The sequence below is a fragment of the Gossypium arboreum genome, chromosome 6 (genome assembly GCF_025698485.1).
Source record: "Gossypium arboreum isolate Shixiya-1 chromosome 6, ASM2569848v2, whole genome shotgun sequence".
Classification (NCBI taxonomy): domain Eukaryota; kingdom Viridiplantae; phylum Streptophyta; class Magnoliopsida; order Malvales; family Malvaceae; genus Gossypium; species Gossypium arboreum.
This window is the reverse complement of record NC_069075.1, coordinates 70,454,942-70,464,446: the sequence shown is the minus strand read 5'-3', so window position 1 is coordinate 70,464,446 and position 9,505 is coordinate 70,454,942. Positions and strand designations below refer to the sequence as shown.

The following is a 9,505-nucleotide window of genomic DNA, read 5'->3' as shown; positions in this document are numbered from 1 at the left end:
AATACCCTGTATGGTAAAATGACGAATATGCCCTTATGTTCCGTATGGTGATGTGCTTAGGATTTACATATATTGATATTGGATTAGTTAAGTTTGAGTGATGGTGGTGGTTATCGTAGGCGATTGATTTTGGAAGCGTTTCAACTTCAACCCGTAATGTGTGTACTAACCCTCGTAATAGCTTAGATTAATATTTCTTTGAAAAGTTGAAAGCTTCATATTTTGGTGATTCGAGAATTAATATTTAGATCTATTTTCTACGCACGTTTAAGTTGGATTCACAACGGATATGGGGTAGGAAGGTATTTGGAACGTTCTTCAACGAGTAGATATCTTGGTAAGTATTCGAACCTTCTTTCCATTTGTATCTTGTGGTTTAAGAAAAGCTGAAAACCCCTTTGTCGACTAAGGCTAAAAGGGTTTTTGGTGTTATTTGGTTTGTTGGTGCTAGTGAGGATTAAAGGCTACCGATCGAAGAGTGTGTGAAAAGCTTGGATCATCGGAGTGACTAAATCTAGTCATCAACTTCGGCAAAGGTATGAACCCAAGGGCCATTGTGGATGGTGGCCGAATGTGTAAGTGATGATAATAGGTTGTTTTCGATTTGGTTTAATATTAACATGGTCTAATCTATAAGTGGTTGATTATAGGAGAAATCGCATAGGAGATCTCGTCAAGGAATATCGTAAATCAGGTGTGTAACGAACCCTTTCATAACTTAAAGCGATAAAATGCGAAAAGTCGAAATGTGAAATTCGGCATTTCGAGGACTTGTGAGCAATGAACGCTCACTAGTTAGTTAGAATCGATGAGGCGGTGATCGAGAACGATGGAAACGGTAAGAATGTGATTTTTGGCGTTCTTGGTAAGTTGGGCCTCGAGGGGCCGAAGTGGGGCCCATTGGGCTTTCGGGCCCATTTGGGTAAAATTGGTAGAAAATGAAAATCTGTTAAATTGCATGATAAGACCGTTAAAACCGTTATGGAATATAGGCTAAGTGGGCCTAGACAGCGAAATTGGCTAAGTAGGGCCCATTAGGGTTTTAGGCCCAATAACTCGATTTCGCTAAAATGGGCCGAATCACTTGTTTGCACCCATGGATTGTTAGTAATCGTTAATGAACATGGAAACCCTAATTTTTGGTAAAATTACGAGATTACCCTTATAATATGAAAATGACCGTTTTGCCCTAGGTAAAATGACCATTATACCCCTAGGGTTTATGTATGATTTTAATACATGGGATTTTGATAAATATGGTATGTATGATATGCACATGAAATGTATGCTATGCACATGATATGTATGATATGCACATGAGGTAATCATAAATGCATTGGGTTGGGTTTTATATGGATGGAGGAAGTGAAAAGGGCTTATGCCCTGCTTATCAAAAGGGCTTATGCCCTAGTTATCAAAAGGGCTTATGCCCCGCTTATAAAAGGGCTTATGCCCCGCTTATTGAAAGGGCTTTTGCCCTGATTATTAAAAGAGGCTAGGCCTCCAATTATATGATAAAGCACTATGCCGCCAAAGGAGAGTTTGGCGGGGTGGGTCGAGTTAATCCCACATGGTGTGTTGGTTGGTACGGGTGGAGAGTAGCGGATGGTGGGTTGAGTAGTCTCCCAAATGGGTTGCATTCTTTCATTGAAATTATATGTGACATTGAAATGGGCCTAAGGGCCATACTGTTTCTGATAAAGGCTTGACCATAATATGAAATATGAAAAGGCTTGACCCAAGAATATGAAATATGAAAAGGCTTGACCTAGTATTATGAAATATGAAATATGAAAAGGGCTACTGACCCGATGCATGATTGAGATTGGATTTGGGCTTAGACCCAACAGTCGTTATTGTTTTGGGCTCGAAAGGGCTTGTTGCACACCGAGTTTCCAAACTCACCCCTTTCCTTAACCTTGCAGGTGAGCCTTGATGTGGGGACTTGGGCGGAGGGATTCAGAGTGGCCACGGTGATTGTTTTGGACTTTTAAATAAGTGTTGGTTTTCATTTAATTTCCTTTAATTATTATTTATTTTTGGGTTGTAATAAGGCCAATTTTAACTTTCCTTTTATTTCTTTTCGAATTATTTTAATTTTAATAACTTTAAAATTGGTTAATAATTATTCAAATGGGCTAGACTTAGGGCGTGTTTTCAAAATGATACTTGTTTTCAAAATATCTCAACACCACGATTAATCGATTTATCAAAGACGTCCACTTAAACAAATTTAAACTCGATATAACAAAGTGTGGCTATGGTTGTGGGCATGTCTAGGATTGGATCCAATTAAAGAGCTTGGTACTTAAGCGACCTTCATGGCTCACCTCCTCTCTTGATACCTACGGTGCCCGACTTCCATACACTTTGTTAACTCAATAAAATGTATGGTTTTAAAACACTAAAACGGAACGTGGGTTTTCAACTCCAATGTGGCACGTCAGATTCGGCCATAACGTCTGGGCCGGGTTTGGGGTGTTACAGTTTACTTCGGGTTATACGAACTTACCTGGTAATTGCTTCAGTTTCGTGTCTCGGTTATTCCGAAACCTTTCATTTTCCACGGTCGACCTCTGAAATTTTTCCTTGGGGTCTATATCAATACAATTAAATTATTAATACATCACATTATTCGCTTTAGGCATAAAACTCACCCCCAAGAAAAATGACCATTTTGCCCCTAACCTTTCACAATATTTACAATTTAGTCCTAAGGCTCGTATAATGAAATGTATGTAATTCCTTGGCTACCCAAGTCTAGCTGAATATTGTATAGACTCATAGCAGCCCATGTTTTCCATTCATTCTATATTTTCCTACCCATTTCCACAACTTTTACAATGTAGTTCTTTAAGCCATTTCCATGAAAACCACTTAGTAAAAGCTGTTTACCATCCTTTAAACTCTCATGTCTTTCTATAAATCATCAAAACACAAACATCTCATGCATGGGTAAATTTTTGAACATGAACCCTAGCTTGAAATATGGGTAGAAATAGAGAGCATGTTACGAGGGTCTCAAAAATACGAAGAACGTTAAAAACGGGGCTGGGAGGACTTACTATTGAGCTTGAAAATGTTGAAAATCCTAACTATGGAGACCCTTGGAATTTCAGCAGCATGGAGAAGAAAATGAGCTGATTTTAGCTTGATTTTTTCCCTTTTTATTCTTTAATTATCCAAATAACCAAAATGCCCTTCATTATTAAACTTCCAAAATTTTCCATGCATGCCCATTTTTGTTCAAAAACTTAGAAATTGGGAAAATTACTCTTTAAGGACCCTAATTAACATTCCAAAGTAATTTCATACAAATTGCTTCTAAAATCCAAGTTTTACAATTTATTTAATTTGGTCCCTAATTTCCAATAGGACACCTTACACATAGAATTTCTTCATGAAACTTTAACACATGCTCATTTTCTTGTCCTAGACCGCATAATGATCATGAAATAATTATTTTAATGTTGAATTTGTGGTCTCGAAACCACTATTCCAACTAGGCCGTCATTCGAGATGTTACATTTCTCCCTCTTAGGGACTTTCATCCTCGAAAGTCTTTTTAGTAAATAGGTTCAGATATTGATTTCTCATGGTTTCTTCAGGCTCCCATGTAGCTTCTTCCACTCTGTGTCGTTGCCATAAAACTTTTACCAATGTTATATTTTTATTCCTCAATTGTTTGACTTCTTGAGCTACAATCTTGACTAGTTCCTCCCCATAAGTCATGTCCAGTCTAATTTCAACTTTCGTAGGTGAAATCACATGGGAAGGGTTTGATCGATATCGTCGCAACATGGATACATGGAATACATCATGAATCTTTTCCAATTCGGGTGGCAATGCTAAACAGTAGGCCAACGGTCTAACCTTTTTCAGTAATCTCGTAAGGTCCAATGAACCTTAGACTTAGTTTGCCTTTTCGACCAAATCTCAAGACCTTTTTCCATAGAGCTACCTTCAAGAACACTTTGTCCAACTTGAAATTCAATCTCTTTTCTTTTCAAATCAGCATATGACTTTTGCCTATCTGATGCTGCTTTCAAACAATCACGTATCACTTTAACCTTTTCTTCAGTTTCCTTCATCAAATCAACTCCATGAATCTAGTGCTCTTTGAGTTCTGTCCAGTACAATGGTGCCTGGCACTTTCGGCCATACAATGGCTCATACGGTGCCGTTTTCAAACTCATCTAGAAACTGTTGTTGTAGGCGAATTCCACCAAAGGTAAGTATTTTTCCCAACTACCCTGAAATTCAAGGATGCAACACCTTAACATGTCCTCAAGAATATGAATCGTTCGCTTAGACTGACCATCAGTCTGCGGGTGAAAAGCCGTGCTAAAACTCAACTTTGTACCTAAGGCTTCTTATAACTTCTTCCAAAATCTCAAAGTGAATCTTGGGTCCCTATCTAAAATAATAGGTAACGGTACCCTGTGTAATCTTACAATCTCAGATACATACAAGTCGGCCAATTTGTCAAGTAAGTAGTCAGTTCGTACTAGAATAAAGTGAGCTGACTTCGTTAGTCTATCAACAATAGCCCAAATGGCATCTTTCTTCTTCGGTGTTAACGACAATCCTATCAAAAAATCCATAGTAATCCTGTCCCATTTCCATTCAGGAACCATCACAAGCTGTAACAAACCTGAAGGTACTAGGTGTTTAGCCTTGACTTGTTGGCATACCAAGCATTTTCATGCCATTCCACTAGTACATTTTCTTCAAATCATTGTACATCTTGGTACTTCCCGGACAAATAGACAAACGGTTATCATGTGCTTCTTGTAAAATTTTCCCGAATTAGCTCGTCGTCTCTTGGTAACCCTATCTCTGAACATCAAGCAACATTGGGACCAATCTGAAAATCTGATTCGGTGCCTGACTCGTATTGAGTTCTCTTGGCTTGTAAATCACTATCATTAATCTGAGCTGCACATATTTCTTGTAGAAATGTTGGTCTGGCTCTTAACTTTGCCAAAATTGAACCATCATCTAACAAGGCCAATTGTATGTTCAAGGCTCTCAAAGCAAACAAGGATTTTCTGCTTAGTGCATTTGCGACTACATTCTCCTTTCCCGGGTGGTAGTCAATGATCAGTTCAAAATCTTTAATCAATTCTAACCATCTCTGTTGTCTCAGATTTAATTCTTTTTTAGTCAAAAAATATTTCAAACTCTTGTGATCTGTGAAAATACGACAAGCTTCACCATACAAATGGTGTCTCCAAATCTTCAAGGCAAATACTATGGCAGCTAGTTCCAAGTCATATGTTGGGTAATTTTTCTCGTACGGCTTTACTTGCCTTGAAGCATATGCTATTAATTTACCCTCTTGCATAAGCATGCAACCCAGTCCATTTAAGGATGCGTCACTATAGACCACGAATTCCTTTCTCAGCTCTGGTTGCACTAAAACTAAAGCTTCGAGTTAGCAATGTCTTCAATTTCTCGAAACTCTACTGACACTTGTCTGACCATTCAAATTTAACATCCTTTTGCAGCAATCTCGTCAAAGGAGTTGCAATCATCAAAAATCCTTTTACGAAGCGTCAATAGTAACCGGTTAAGCCCAAAAAGCTTTTAGCCTCGGTTATGTTCTTCGGTGGCTTCCACTCAACAATAGCAGATATCTTATTTGAATCAAGTCGGATGCCATCACTCGACATAATGTGACCAAGGAATCCAACCTCTCGGAGCCAAAACTCACTTTTGCTAAACTTAGCATACAATTGTTTGTCCCGTAAGGTCTGTAAAACCATTCTCAAATGTTCTTTACGCTCAGTATTGTCCTTGGAATAAATCAGGATATTATCAATAAAAACAACGACAAACTTGTCTAAGTATGGTCGAAAAACATGATTTATTAAGTCCATAAATGCAGTTGAGGCGTATGTCAGACCAAAAGGCATGACCAGGAACTCGAAATGACCATACCTTGTCCTGAAAGTAGTCTTAGGTACATCTGACTCTTTTACTCGCAACTGATAGTAGTCGGATCTCAGATCTATTTTAGAAAACATAATGGCTACCTTTAATTGATCAAACAAGTCATCGATTCTTGGCAATGGATACTTGTTCTTGATGGTTACCTTGTTGAGCTGTCGGTAGTCTATGCATAGCCTCATAGATCCATCTTTCTTCTTTACAAATAATATTGGAGCACCCCAAGGCAAAAAACTTGGTCTTGTAAAACCTTTATCCGTCAGTTCTTGCAACTGTGCTTTTAACTTTTTCAGCTCGGTTGGTGCAATCCTATACGGAGCAATAGAAATGGGAGTTGTTGTAGGCACCAGTTCAATACCAAACTCTACTTCTCTAAAGGGAGGTAATTTGGGTAGCTCTTCCGGAAACACATCCGGATACTCACATACTATCGGTACCAATTCCAACTTCAACTCAGATTCCTTAGTATTCAACACAAAAGCAAGGTAGGCTTCATACCTTTTTCTCATGTGCCTTGGAGCTATTATGCGGAGTATCCAACTCACTTGAATTAGTTCGAAGAATCTCACCATCCAAGCATTTCAATTCAATATACTTGCTACCACAATTTACAATCACATCATGCACAGCTAGTCAATCTATGCCAAGTATATCAAACTCATCGAATGGCAATAACATAAGGTTAGCCGGGAAACAATGACCTTGAATTGTCAAGGGACAATTCTTACAGACTTTATCAACTAGAACTGACTTGCCTAGAGGGTTTGACACCTTAATCATAAATTCCGTAGGCTCTACAGACATGTCCATGTTAGACACCAATTTCATGCAAATGTATGAATCGGTTGATCCTGGATCAATTAAGGCAATGACGCAAGTATTATAAATAGAAAATGTACTCGTGATAAGATCGGGAGTAAAGGCTTCCTCTCGAGCGCATATTGCATAAGTTCTTACCGGGGCTCGGGCCTCTGATTTTGCAGTAGCAACCTTGACAGCAGTTCGACTGCCACTTGTACTTTCAGGATATCTCAGAGGTCTACCTCGAGAAATAGAAGCATTCGACTGCAGAGCTAATTCAACCTCTTTATTAGCTCGCTCCAGGCAGTCTCTGAGAAAATGGTCAAGAGACCCACAACTGAAACACGCACCACTCTTCATTCGGCACTCTTTGAAGTGAAATTTGTTACAGCTTTTACACTTCAACTTTTGATCATCTACGCTTCCCATACTAGTTACCATAGGGGAAGAAGACTTCGGGTTATGTCGCTTGGAGCTTCTTGCTCTACCTGAATATCCTACTGATGAAGTGAAACGTTCTTGATGACTTCTAGATTTTTTTGTGGGGAAGGAGTGTGCTCTGCCGCTGGACCTCTTACTCGAAACTTGAGCTTCTCTCTTAGCTTGCTTTCTTTCAGTATTTAGCTTTTCGTCCTTCTTAGCCTGGTCAGCTAATGCGGTAAATTCTCGTATCTCAAGGATTTCAATCAGCAATTTAATTTCCTTATTTAAGCCTTCCTCGAAGTGCTTATACATTTCTGTCTCGATTGGACCCACTCCATTGCATACTGACTTAACCTCATGAATTCCTTTTCGTACTCTGACACAGTCTTATTTCCTTGCTTGAATTCCAGGAACGCCTTTCGCTTCGAGTCTAAAAACCTTTGACTAATGTATTTCTTTTTAAAATCAGCTTGGAAGAACTCCCATGTAATGTCTTCCTTCGGTACCACTGAGGATATCGTCTTCCACCAATGGTATGCAGTATCTTTTAGAAGAGATACAACATACTTTAAACATTTCTCGACTGTACATGACAATTTATCCAAAACTCGCATAGTGTTCTCGAGCCAAAACTTAGCTCGTTCTGCATCATCCTCAACCCTAGACCTAAACTCTTCAGCCCCGTATTTCTTGAGTTTATCTACTAGGGCCTTACCAATCCTCACGGGTGCCATACCTTATGGCACTTCTCCTTGAGGCCGAGCAGGAGGCGGAGGAGGTCGTGGTATATTAGGGCAGTTTCTCAAATAATCCCCAAACCATTCATCCATCATTTCAAAAAAGATAGCTCTTGCCTCTTCTCGGCCTTCAAACATAGGCCGTCTACTACTACTAGCAGTAGCTCGCTGAACGAAAGCTGGAGCATGGCTCTCGGCTCCCTCGGACTCATCTTGAGCTTGATTGGAAGACATTTACTATATTCAAATACAATTAAAAATGGTTAGGAGATGTCACACTATCATAAATTGTGTAATGGCATGTATAGCTATACTCAATACATGTTACGTTAGTCCTAGAACTAACTAAATCATAGCTCTGATACCACTAAATGTAAAACCTTTTACCCGTACCTGAGATCGGGACAAGTACGAGGCGTTACCAAATATATACTCAAACACTTTCAAAAAATACATGTTATAAAATTTCATACTAATTTAAAACCGACTAAATGACATCATAGTGTCTCAGTTATGGACCTACAAGGTCCAAAACATATATTAAAAGTGATCTGAGACTAAACCGAGGACTATAGAAAGTTGTAGTAAAAATACTAGGGTTATGCCTCACACGCTTGTGTCGAGGCAAAGCACATGCCCGTGTGGAGGCAAAGCACATGCCTGTGTGCTTAGGGACACGCCCATGTGTCCCACCCGTGTTGAATTATTTGGATTTATTTTCCATTTCGAACCTACAGGGGTTTTCACATTGCCAAGCACATGCTCGTGTCTCTGGCCCGTGTCCTTCATACGGCCTAAACATGCCCGTGTCATCCCCCGTGTCCAAAAACCCAGACATTTTACCTATGACATCATCATTCATTTTGAGGCACACGACCAAGGCATAAGCCCGTGTACTAGGTCGTGTCCTCCACACGGTTGAGACACACGGCCCTGTCTCTTCCCGTGTGTTTACTACCATACAAACTGACCAAAAATTTTAAGTGCAGGGGACACACGGCCGGGCTATACTCCCACGGGGGATGACCGTGTGTCACACACGGCCTAGACACATGCCTGTGTGTCTACCCGTGTGGAACTTTTTAGAGCTATTTTCCAAGCCTTTAGTCACCCTCTATCATCCATACACACTTAGGGATTTCAATGGTATGTAACATGGCCTAATTATACTCTTAAACAACCTTGACATAACTTATTACATGCTAACCTCATCTCCTCAGTTTAGTACATTCTAGATTATCCTTTTCGTATTAGGGATTAACATAGTACATTTTACCTTTTTACACTTAGGCCATATTATAACCATATACCATTGTACGCTATGTCCGCTCTCAAATTATTAGTCCCATTTCAATCATCCATTTATGATAAGCCTCATCATCATATCTCATGAAACTTTTAAACATAGATATGCATCATTAGTAGGTTTACAACTTACATCAATATGAGCCATATCTCATGGCCATATACAAAAGAATAAGTATACCATTTAAGCCCTTACAATGGCTAGCCAAATGACACATGTAACAAAATAACCAAAAATCCTATACATGCCATTAAACAAAATAAATGTATCTATATTCCAAAGTGGG

At 39.2% G+C, this 9,505-nt stretch overlaps 1 long non-coding RNA gene across 1 annotated transcript; it reads left to right on the top strand.

Annotated features, from left to right (window-relative positions):
• Nucleotides 1-287: 287 nt before the first annotated feature.
• Nucleotides 288-1,949, top strand: LOC128294026 (uncharacterized). Its single transcript, XR_008284198.1, has 4 exons — nucleotides 288-337; nucleotides 452-536; nucleotides 651-694; nucleotides 1,926-1,949. It is a non-coding gene; the product is annotated as an uncharacterized LOC128294026 (long non-coding RNA).
• The last annotated feature ends 7,556 nt before the right edge of the window (nucleotides 1,950-9,505 follow it).